This window comes from Anomaloglossus baeobatrachus, chromosome 2, assembly GCF_048569485.1.
Source record: "Anomaloglossus baeobatrachus isolate aAnoBae1 chromosome 2, aAnoBae1.hap1, whole genome shotgun sequence".
In the NCBI taxonomy this organism is placed as follows: Eukaryota; Metazoa; Chordata; class Amphibia; order Anura; family Aromobatidae; genus Anomaloglossus; species Anomaloglossus baeobatrachus.
The window spans coordinates 106910025-106922260 of record NC_134354.1 but is presented as its reverse complement, the minus strand read 5'-3'; the positions used below and the strand labels follow the sequence as shown (position 1 = coordinate 106922260).

The following is a 12236-nucleotide window of genomic DNA, read 5'->3' as shown; positions in this document are numbered from 1 at the left end:
TAGGGATAGGATCTTGGAGATGGGAATACCCCTTTAAAGCACCACTCCAGCGGTACAATATATAAAAAAAACGAACACTGGAGTGGTGCTTTAAGGCATTTAATGAATATCCTGTGAATAAGGCATAAATGTTTGACCTAAGACAACCGCTTTAAGCTAAGAAATTCTAATGGAGGAAGAATTATTTTTAAAGGGATATTTTCCGTCTCTGGACTGCCATTTTGTAGTTTACCTCTCAATGAGTGATGGCTCCGGCAGAGAAGACGGTGCGACCACAGATCATATGAGGCTTTTCAGATCAGCAGGAGGCGACGGTCAATTTTCGTAGAATCTGAAACAAACACGAAAAAAACAGAACAAGCACAAATATATAGAACTAAAGCTTGATATTCTCTCTCTACTTACTGCCTCATTTTCACAGTGCTTTTGAAGAGGTGGAGGGGAGCATCCTTAACCCTTCTTAGGGACGCATAGTGGAGAAGTCTTGGATCTTTCCCTAATAAAAAGTCCAATGTGTCTCGAATTGATGATCTATGAAATAATACAAAAATCTTTATTACAATATAATATTTATTTCTACTAATTAATCACAAAAGAAGTCATCAAGACCATATATACAGTGCCTACAATTAGTCTTCAACCCCCTGCAGATTTAGCAGGTTTGATAGGATGCAAATAAGTTAGAGCCTGCAAACTTCAAACAAGAGCAGGATTTATTACAGATGCATAAATCTTACAAACCAACAAGTTATGTTGCTCAGTTAAATTTTAATAAATTTTCAACATAAAAGTGTGGGTCAATTATTATTCAACCCCTAGGTTTAATATTTTGTGGAATAACCCTTGTTTGCAATTACAGCTAATAATCGTCGTTTATAAGACCTGATCAGGCCGGCACAGGTCTCTGGAGTTATCTTGGCCCACTCCTCCATGCAGATCTTCTCCAAGTTATCTAGGTTCTTTGGGTGTCTCATGTGGACTTTAATCTTGAGCTCCTTCCACAAGTTTTCATTTGGGTTAAGGTCAGGAGACTGACTAGGCCACTGCAACACCTTGATTTTTTTCCCTCTTTAACCAGGCCTTGGTTTTCTTGGCTGTGTGCTTTGGGTCGTTGTCTTGTTGGAAGATGAAATGACGACCCATCTTAAGATCCTTGATGGAGGAGCGGAGGTTCTTGGCCAACATCTCCAGGTAGGCCGTGCTATCCATCTTCCCATGGATGCGGACCAGATGGCCAGGCCCCCTTGGCTGAGAAACAGCCCCACAGCATGATGCTGCCACCACCATGCTTGACTGTAGGGATGGTATTCTTGGGGTCGTATGCAGTGCCATCCAGTCTCCAAACGTCACGTGTGTGGTTGGCACCAAAGATCTCGATCTTGGTCTCATCAGACCAGAGAACCTTGAACCAGTCTGTCTCAGAGTCCTCCAAGTGATCATGAGCAAACTGTAGACGAGCCTTGACATGACGCTTTGAAAGTAAAGGTACCTTACGGGCTCGTCTGGAACGGAGACCATTGCGGTGGAGTACGTTACTTATGGTATTGACTGAAACCAATGTCCCCACTGCCATGAAATCTTCCCGGAGCTCCTTCCTTGTTGTCCTTGGGTTAGCCTTGACTCTTCGGAAAAGCCTGGCCTCGGCACGGGTGGAAACTTTCAAAGGCTGTCCAGGCCGTGGAAGGCTAACAGTAGTTCCATAAGCCTTTCACTTCCGGATGATGCTCCCAACAGTGGAGACAGGTAGGCCCAACTCCTTGGAAAGGGTTTTGTACCCCATGCCAGACTTGTGACCCTCCACGATCTTGTCTCTGATGGCCTTGGAATAATCCTTTGTCTTTCCCATGTTGACCAAGTATGAGTGCTGTTCACAAGTTTGGGGAGGGTCTTAATTAGTCAGAAAAGGCTGGAAAAAGATAATTAATCCAAACATGTGAAGCTCATTGTTCTTTGTGCCTGAAATACTTCTTAATACTTTAGGGGAACCAAACAGAATTCTGGTGGTTTCAGGGGTTGAATAATAAATGACCCTCTGAATAAACTTTTCACAATTTAAAAAAAAAAAAAAAAGAAATAACATTCTTTTTTGCTGCAGTGCATTTCACACTTCCAGGCTGATCTACAGTCCAAATGTCACAATGCCAAGTTAATTCCGAATGTGTAAACCTGCCAAATCTTCAGGGGGTTGAATACTACTTGTAGGCACTGTACAACACAAAAATCAAACCCAAACAGCGCTCCAGGATCATCCTAAACTGTTCACTTCTGGGTATGAGCTAATGTGGAGTTCGGCCCCTTTTTTTTGGCCTTCCCGTCAGTAATGCCACACTGCAACCAGTTACCAAATATAATAGCAACACTCCCGCAAGTCCACAGGGCCCGGGCTCGCCGCAAGTCCACAGGGCCCGGGCTCGCCGCAAGTCCACAGGGCCCGGGCTCGCCGCAAGTCCACAGGGCCCGGGCTCGCCGCAAGTCCACAGGGCCCGGGCTCGCCGCAAGTCCACAGGGCCCGGGCTCGCCGCAAGTCCACAGGGCCCGGGCTCGCCGCAAGTCCACAGGGCCCGGACTCGCCGCAAGTCCACAGGGCCCGGACTCGCCGCAAGTCCACAGGGCCCGGACTCGCCGCAAGTCCACAGGGCCCGGACTCGCCGCAAGTCCACAGGGCCCGGACTCGCCGCAAGTCCACAGGGCCCGGACTCGCCGCAAGTCCACAGGGCCCGGACTCGCCGCAAGTCCACAGGGCCCGGACTCGCCGCAAGTCCACAGGGCCCGGACTCGCCGCAAGTCCACAGGGCCCGGACTCGCCGCAAGTCCACAGGGCCCGGACTCGCCGCAAGTCCACAGGGCCCGGACTCGCCGCAAGTCCACAGGGCCCGGACTCGCCGCAAGTCCACAGGGCCCGGACTCGCCGCAAGTCCACAGGGCCCGGACTCGCCGCAAGTCCACAGGGCCCGGACTCGCCGCAAGTCCACAGGGCCCGGACTCGCCGCAAGTCCACAGGGCCCGGACTCGCCGCAAGTCCACAGGGCCCGGACTCGCCGCAAGTCCACAGGGCCCGGACTCGCCGCAAGTCCACAGGGCCCGGACTCGCCGCAAGTCCACAGGGCCCGGACTCGCCGCAAGTCCACAGGGCCCGGACTCGCCGCAAGTCCACAGGGCCCGGACTCGCCGCACGTCCACAGGGCCCGGACTCGCCGCAAGTCCACAGGGCCCGGACTCGCCGCAAGTCCACAGAGCCCGGACTCGCCGCAAGTCCACAGGGCCCGGACTCCCACATGTCTCCCGACCAGTTCTTACAGCTCTAGACACATGAGGCACTAACTTCTGGTCTGAAGAGCACCTCCAAAAAATTCCCCAAAAGAAGAGTATTTCCTGAGGCGGTTTCCAAAAACTCTGTATGACTGGAATCATTCAGTGGAACCAAGTCATGACCATCGTGGCAGTCTTCTAGAGTTGTCCTCTCCTGGTCACGCCTAGTGTGCCATCCACATAGGATGTATTATATGGAGAACAAAAATATATCATTACCAAATCAGCAACAAAATCCACAGGAGTCACATGCACGATCGGCATGGATTCAGAGCAAAACTCACATTATACACTGCAAGGGCGTATAATCCAGGGGCGTTATGGTACAATGTCAGACACAATGCTGCTACTGTGAGAAGGTTTTCTGCCCTGAAAAACTAATGCACCATGTGTGAACATGCCCTAATAAACAAGTCACATAAAGGACCATATTCTGATGGAAGCAGCTGTGGACAATGAGCAATCATGGCTGCCATCCACCCTATGTACACAGACTATACAGACCAGACACCACACTTACAGAAAGTACCAGAATCTCCAAGACAAAGATTTCTCAAGAAAATGAGAACAATACAAAACATTTTTCCCATTTACAGAATGCAAATGGCTTCCTTGTCATTATACGCACATTTCATGGTCACGGGCTTTATCTTGGACAGTCTTAATGCATTTTTCAAGATTGGCCCAAATTCAGGAAGTCTAAAGCTTTATTTTCAGACGATTATAAGAAAAGTTATAGTACAGAATATATAGAGTAATAAATTATAAAAGATCTATAGCATAGGAGCGTTTCCTGCATGCACGAGATCGAGACCATAAATCACATGGACGTCTGTGCGGCCTATAATGTTCTAGAGCGATATAATATTTACGCTAATGACACCATACAATTCCCAGCCCCGTCCGCCAGACACATGAAAGGTCAGGATACATCCCCTAATATCACAGCCAGGAAACAAACACGGACTTATCCCAGATCTCTGACATTCACAGAAGCCGCCATGATTGTCAAACAAGAGAAGGGCACCGGCCGCTGAAAGAAGGGAACATGCTCCACGCACTGTTTAACCCTGCACATGCTGCTGCAAAACTGCCTCCCATGTGTGTGAATGGGTGCGTAGTTCAATGTGCTGAAATCCATGTGTGATGTAGGTGACGATAATTTGGAAACAAAAGGAAAATCTATACAAATAAAATCACAATCCACCGAAGTCAATGAACCTCAGAAAATCACATATAGGAGTATAAAATTGTACAGTATATTATAGTGACAAATTATAGAAAACTATAATAATTCCGAAAATAAAAAAAAAAATCTACCTATTCTATACTGGCCATTAATGTATTGTCCATAGTGTTTATTGTGCCAGTAATCCGCTGTGGGCAGGACGGCAATGTGATTACAGAGGATTAAGAAAAAGAGGTCACCTTGCTGTTGGCACTTGGGCTCACATAAAACTGGCCATTTTGTCTGTGCTAAGTATCTCAGGTTGTACATGTTTTTCATAGCAGGAACGTATTTCTATATTCCCATATTCATTGTTACACATATATTAGCATTACAGAGTGCAACTGTCTCCTTTTTATTACAGGGGAATAGTAATTAGATGCATGGTGCCCAAACTCCGGGAAGCAAGAATAAGGCTGGGGCCACACAGGGACTACTGCGATCCTCGCATGACACTCTGCTCACGCTGGCAGCACAGCGGGAGCAGAGTGTGTCATGCGAGTGTCATTGAAAAGTCGTGCGATCCGACCACAGCTGCGGGGGGCGGGCCGGTGCTGAGGAGGGGAGGGAGGGATTTATCTCCCTCTCTCCTCTGTAGCCGGCTATTGCCATTCTCGCTCTGCACTCGCATTGTAATGCGAGTGCAGTGAGATTTTTCTCTCGCTCCATAGACTTGAATGGGTGCGAGAGAAACAAGGATCGCATTGCACCCGCAGCATGCTGCACCTATTTTCTCAGTCCGATTAGGGCTAAGAAAATAATCGGTCATGGGTGCTGGGACATAGGCCAATATTGATTCGAGTGGAATGCGATGGTTTATTGCATTCCACTCGCTCCGATTTTCTCGCCGTGTGGCTTAGACCTTAGGCACTAACTGCGCAGTTTGCATCCACATATATCTTACTCAGAAATGCTGCGAGTAGTGATGAGCGAGCTCTACCATGCTCAGGTGCTCAGTACTCGTAATGAGCAGGTCGAACGCTCGGTTGGGCTTAACTAGAGTACGGAGTATAATGGAAGTCAATGGAAGACTTCCGGTAAAATGCTTTAGTTTCTCAATGGCTTTCATTATACTCGGTACTCGAGTTGCGTCCATCTGAGCATCAGACTGCTTGTTACGAGTACCCAAGCAAATAATGTAAATTATATATTTAAAAAGGAGGGCAAAGTGGACAATTATACCATAAAAATTAAAAATTTTATGAAATACATTAAAAAGCACACAAAAAGACAGACAAACAGTATGTGTGGGGACCGTGGTCCAAGACCACACTAATGAACAAAATAAATCAAGGTAATGTATAAATAATCAATAAAATGCACAAAAATTATGTCATGACAGTACAATGCATAGAGAAAACATTATTCTACAAAGTAGCTGCTGCAGCAGCCAATGGGGCAAACCAAGACCAAACGTAAGTACAGACTAGGAATGCAGATACAAATTCAACCCATGTAGGGAACTCGTATAATACGAGCACTGCATTACCTGAGGTAAATGTAGTAAGATACTGATGGTTCAAAGGAAGCCCTAAAGAAACGCCCCAACACGCGTTTCATGTGTTTGTTTGCTCACTTTATCAAGGGGAATTCAACAAATTTGTATAATACGAGCACTGCATTACCTGAGATAAATATAGTAACGTGAAACACCCCAACGTGCGTTTCACGTGTTTGCTTGCTTTATCACTCCCCTTGATAAACCAAGCAAACAAACACGTGAAACAAGCGTTGGGGCGTTTCTGTAGGGCTTCCTTTGCACCACCAATATCGAACTACATTTACCTTAGGTAATGCAGTGCTTGTATTATACGAGTACCCTACATGAGTTGAATTTGTATCTGCATTCCTAGTCTGAACTTACGTATGGTCTTGGTTTGCCCCATTGGCTGCTGCAAATTTGGAATCTTTATGGCATAATTGTCCCCTTTACCCGACCTTTTAAATACATTCTGATGTGTAGACATATGCAATATAACCATACATGGCTTTAAAGTACTAATATCCCATGGCTAATACTTTTACATTTTCGTCTAAATGGAATTGTTGTATTTACAAATAATGAAAACTAGCACACCTTCAAGAGTAAGGAGACCACTTCCATTTAAAAAACCACATGTCGCATGTTCCATTTTGTCCATTTGTGTGGCCATCCATGTTTTTCTGGTATGGTTAGCCCACTCGCGACCTTGGACGCACCAAAACGTCCAAGGTTGTGTCGCTCCCTTTGATGCTGCTCTTCCCAGGAAAACATTGGCTGATCTGATCAGCCGACATGTGCCTCTAACAGGCGCGGGTGTATCGGAGATCCACACACCCCTGTTAACAAGTTAAATCACGCTGTCAATCTCAAGCGTCATTCCTCACCCGCATCGGCGGCCCAGTGATGTGATCACGGTGTGCCGATGGGTTGTCTTTGATCATGGTAACAGCCTGGGGTCAGCCTATAACCCCTATCGCTGTCATGATGTTGTTCCTTCACAGGAGATCAGCATTTCTGCTGCACAGACTGGTGCTGGTGCGGATGCCCTGCTCTGTACAGCACAAGAAATCAGAAGATCACAGCTTCAAGTCCCCTAAGAGGACTAGTAACAACAATAAAAAAAGTGTATAAAAAAAAGGTTTTTAAAAAAAAAATGAAATAAAAATTAAATAAATTATTCACCTTTTGCCTCATTGAAAATAAAAATGTAAAAAAAATTAAAAAAAAATTACATATATGGTTTAGCCACATTTAGAAGTGCACTTTGGGTCAAAATATAACAAGTTCATCTGATCGGTAAGGGGTGTAAAGAGAGGGGAAAAAAAAAAAGCCAGAATTACGGTGTTTTATTTGCCGCACAATTGCAAAAAATGGCGGAAAAACATCGCATCTACTCAAAAACGATATAATCATAAAAATCGATCAGTATGCAAAAAATATAAGCCGTCACACAGCCCCAGGTTCCGAAAAATAAAAACGCTACAGGTCTCAGAAAATGGCCACAAACGCGAAATTCTTATGAGATACTTCTAAATTTTTGCCGAGTGGTGAAGGGATTAAAGTTAGAATGAAATGACAAAGCTTCTCCCATATTTTGCAATGTTAAACGTACAACACAGATTGTATTCTGTCATCCGTGCGATGTACATGTTTTTCACAGATCCATTGACTTCTATGGGCTACCAGTTAAAAACGGACATGTCTCATTGTGGATCACACAAACACACGGACCATTTAAAATCCATGGTGACCTTCGAACCTCTGCATTTTCAACAAGGAGTCCTATCAAAGTGTCTTCGGTTCATGTGAAAACGGATGCCTTGTGTACCGGAGAAGACGTGTGAAGGGGGCCTAAGGAAGATGATAAGGATAGAGCAGGTAGAATCTTCTCCATATCCAGCCCATTGTGAATGGATCGGCAGAAGCACCTCCAGCTTCTAATGCCCATTATTTAGAGTTCAGCAAAAAGATTTCCAGACCCCTGGACCGGCACACATCGGTACCACATGGCAGCTGGATCAGGGTCCTGTGAATTACTTCTGCTGGCATCCTGAGTGTTTAGTTTACAGAAAGTTGGCAACACTTCTTATCCCGATTTAGTGGTGTATATTTTACTTGTGGTTCTACTGCCAGAATATTTTATTTGTGATGTCCTAGAGATTTGTAAATCTAAACCCCAGAGAATCTCCTGCTGGAGTTATGGATGGCAGTGTCAGGAGACTTATAAGGCAGGCACTGCTCCCTGGGGAAAAAAAAGGCTATGAAAATTAGTTCTCCTACAGGAATCTTCATCTCTTTGATGGGAGATGGGTCCAGATAACAAGTCTAAAGAATCTGCCAAAGTAAATGTCACGAGGCACAAGAGAACGAAACAACTGCCAAAGTGCAACGATAACGTGCTAGAAAAGCCAAGTATGTACCATGGCTGCTCATCTTACAAGGACATGGCAGCGCTATCACAGTAGTCTTTATGGGGGCAATGAAGCTAGCATTGTTAAAGAAGTGGTTCACCCATATTCATTATTTGCCACAACGATATTATGTTGGGAAACAATGTTTCTCTCAATTACCTTGTGTTGCCAATAGTGCCTGTGGGCGGCGCTACTGCGGTCCGCTCTTCCCCATTGCCTGACACCCAGTCTCCGTGACCTTTGGGATCCTGTGATGTCACGTCAACTTCCTGCTCACCTCACATCACCGAGGCAGCCCCGGTCTCCATGAGTCACTGGGCTGTGGGCAGAGTTTCCCCGCTCATCACAGCCCAGCATCGCTCCTGCTTACACGCTCTACAGTGAAGGAGGGAGCAGAGAGGAGGGAGGAGGGAGGAGGGAGGCAGGGAGGAGGGAGGCAGGGAGGAGGGAGGCAGGGAGGAGGGAGGCAGGGAGGAGGGAGGCAGGGAGCAGGGAGGAGGGAGGCAGGGAGGAGGGAGGAGGGAGGAGGGAGGCAGGGAGGAGGGAAGCAGGGAGAAGGGAGGCAGGGAGCAGGGAGGGGGGAGGCAGGGAGAAGGGAGGCAGGGAGGAGGGAGGCAGGGAGGAGGGAGGCAGGGAGGAGGGAAGCAGGGAGGAGGGAAGCAGGGAGGAGGGAAGCAGGGAGGAGGGAAGCAGGGAGGAGGGAAGCAGGGAGGAGGGAGGCAGGGAGGTGGGAGGAGGAAAGCAGGTAGGAGGGAGCAGAGAGGAGGGAGCAGAGAGGAGGGAGCAGAGAGGAGGGAGCAGAGAGGTGCTGGGCTGTGATGAGCGGTGAAACTCTGCCTACAGCCCAGTCACTCACGGAGACCGGGGGCCGGTCACAGTCATTACAGGTGAGCAGGAAGTTGACGTGACATCACTGGATCCCAAAGATCACGGAGACTGTCAGGCAATGGGGAAGAACGGATCGCAGTAGCGCCGCCCACAGGCACTATTGGCAACACAAGGTATGTGAGAGAAACATTGTTTCTCAACAGAACATCGTTCTGGCAAATAATGAATATGGGTGACCAACCCCTTTAATGGCTTCATACATTGAAATCTGGGCAAAGAAAGTTGATATCCTCCATGCCAGGAACACTCCATCTGTAAACTGTCATGGGAAGTCGGGCATGTCCATAAAAAAATAAAAATCAAAAGAAAAAAAAAAGGTTTGTATTGTTGAAGTCCAAGCCATGTGGATGATGTGAAACATCCCGGCAGCGCGGACCGGCTCATTCCCTTTTATTCTGTATAAGCAGAATTATTTCACAGTAAATATTTAGAGGAAATTCACAGCGAGGCACCACCCTGATGGAGATATCAGCGTCCTTATACTGCCGAAAACATCCTGTTATGTGTACATAACAATAGGAACGCTGCGAAATCAGCAGAAAGTGATTAGAGGAATCGACGAAGGAAAAGGGGGATAATGTTTATTTGAGGAAAATATGGACGTGTGTTCATAGTGTGCGGCATTTCTCTATTACTAAGATATTCTTCATTTGTACGTAATTAATGGATATCACAGAAAGGACAGCGTAGACGCAATCATCAGAAAATCATCTATTTGTTTTTGGCCCTGTGCGCACACTGCGTTTTTACCTGCTTTTTTTTGTGTTTTTGCTGCTCAAATTTCTTGAGAAAATGGTTGTAACCTTTCTGCAGACATTCCCCAGCAAATCCTATGGGAAAAAAAATAGTTGTGCGCAAACTGCTTTTTTTTTCTCAAGAACATTCTTTCTGCAGAATTTCTTGAGAAAAAGAATGAGCATGTCACTTCTTTTCTGCAGGTACCTAAGGTTTTTGCCATAGATAGTGGTAAAAAAAAACAGGGCTCAACCTGCGGAAAAAAACGCATCAAAAACGCGGTAAAAAAGGCATGCGTTTTTCGATGCGTTATTGATGCGTTTTTTTGAACGCAAGTGCGCTAATCTTTCAGACTCAAGAAATTTCTTGAAAAAAATCCTTTTTCTAGTGTGCACAGGGGCCTTAATCAGATGTGTGTCATGTATTTTTAATAAAAATGACATTTTTTTTCCAAATATCACAATCTTAATTTTAAAAAAATAAATAAAATTAGTAATCCTGAAAATTTTGCACCAGCCAATGGACTTTTTTTTTTAGACCTAATTCAGGAAGCGTTTACAGGAACTACCTTATCAGAGGCAGATTACAATGACAGATAGCAGCTCTGTACACAGCAGGTTAACACTGGATCTACCATTCACAATAGGCGATATAACAGCTGACCCTTCTCTCCTTCCCTTTACTTTGACCTCTGCACAAGCTTATTTCACACTTTAAGGCTATGTGCCCACGCTACAGGATTTACCGCGGATTTACTGCGGATTTTGCCGCGGATTTACCACGGATTTGCCGAAAATCTGCAGCAGCAGCACTTCCAAGCCATTTCAATGGCATTTTGGAAATGCTGTGCCCATGCTGCGGATTTTTCCGCGGCGGATTTGCCGCGGATTTTGATCCGGAAAAATCTGCAGCATGTCAATTGTTTGGTGCAGATTTGGTGCGGATTTTTGGCTTTGAATGGGGAAAAAAAAAAAAAAAAAATCCGCATCAAAATCCGCGGCAAATCCGCGGGTGCGGATTTGCCGCGAAAGTCGCGGATTTTCAGGCAAAAAAATCCGCAGGGACATTCTAGCGTGGGCACATAGCCTTAGGGGTACTTCTCACATAGCGAGATCGCTGCTGAGTCACAGTTTTTGTGACGCACCAGTGACCTCATTAGCGATCTCGCTGTGTGTGACACTAAGCAGCGATCTGGCCCCTGCTGTGAGATTGCTGCTTGTTACACACAGTGCTGGTTCATTTTTTGCTCGTTGCTCTCCCGCTGTGAAGCGCACATCTCTGTGTTTGACAGCGAGAGACCAACAATCTGAATGTGCAGGGAGCCGGCGTCTGACAGCTGCGGACGCTGGTAACCAAGGCACACAGTGGGTAACCAAGCGAAGTGCTTTGCTTGGTTACCCGATATTTACCTTGGTTACTTGCGTACGCCACTCTCAGGCTGCCAGTGCAGGCTCCCTGCACACGTAGCCAGAGTACACATCGGCTATTAAAGTGAAACGCTTTGCTTAGTAACCCGATGTGTACCCTGGCTACGAGTGCAGGGAGCCAGCGCTAAGCGGTGTGCGCTGGAAACCAGGGTAAATATCGGGTAACCAAGCAAAGCATTTTGCTTAGTTACCTGAAATTTATCCTTTGTTACTAAGCGCAGCATCGTTTCCATGAGTCGCTGCGGGCTGGTGGCTGATCACTGGTGAGATCTGCCTGAATGACAGCTCACCAGCGACCATGTAGCTACGCACCAGCAATCCTGACCAGGTCATATCGTGGTCGGAATTGCTGGTACGTCGTTTAGTGAGACGGTACCCTAATACAAAACATTCCGTCAGGGTCTGACCATTGTGGCTGTGTACAGGTGTTGTTTCCTGATGCAACAGGAAGTTAGAGTTTGGCAAGTGTGGGATCTGAAGAATATTTTTTGTTCTTATTTTTAATATAGATTGTGAAATGGAGAAAAAAAAAATTCAAAAGAAAAAACTTTAAATAATAGCTATGGTCTATTTGCTTACAAACCTATCACCAGATCAAAAGTGACCAAGGATTTTCCTTATTTTATTCCCACTGATTTGTTGATTATTCCACTTTTTTTTTTCTAATTTGCCATACAGTTCCAGCAATATGTGCCTTTTTATTTTGTGTTAAGGCCACGTCTCGCTAGCAACATCGCTGCTGAGGCACGACGTTT

General features: G+C 46.1%; 1 long non-coding RNA gene across 1 annotated transcript in view; it reads right to left on the bottom strand.

The window, feature by feature from the left end:
* Nucleotides 1-12236, bottom strand: part of LOC142284273 (uncharacterized) — a 90060-nt gene that overhangs the window by 25891 nt on the left and 51933 nt on the right. The window contains exons 2-3 of the long non-coding RNA XR_012745800.1: nucleotides 406-531; nucleotides 233-331 (exon numbers count right to left, since the gene is read on the bottom strand). This is a non-coding gene — a long non-coding RNA (uncharacterized LOC142284273). The remainder of the gene's footprint in view (nucleotides 1-232; nucleotides 332-405; nucleotides 532-12236) is intronic.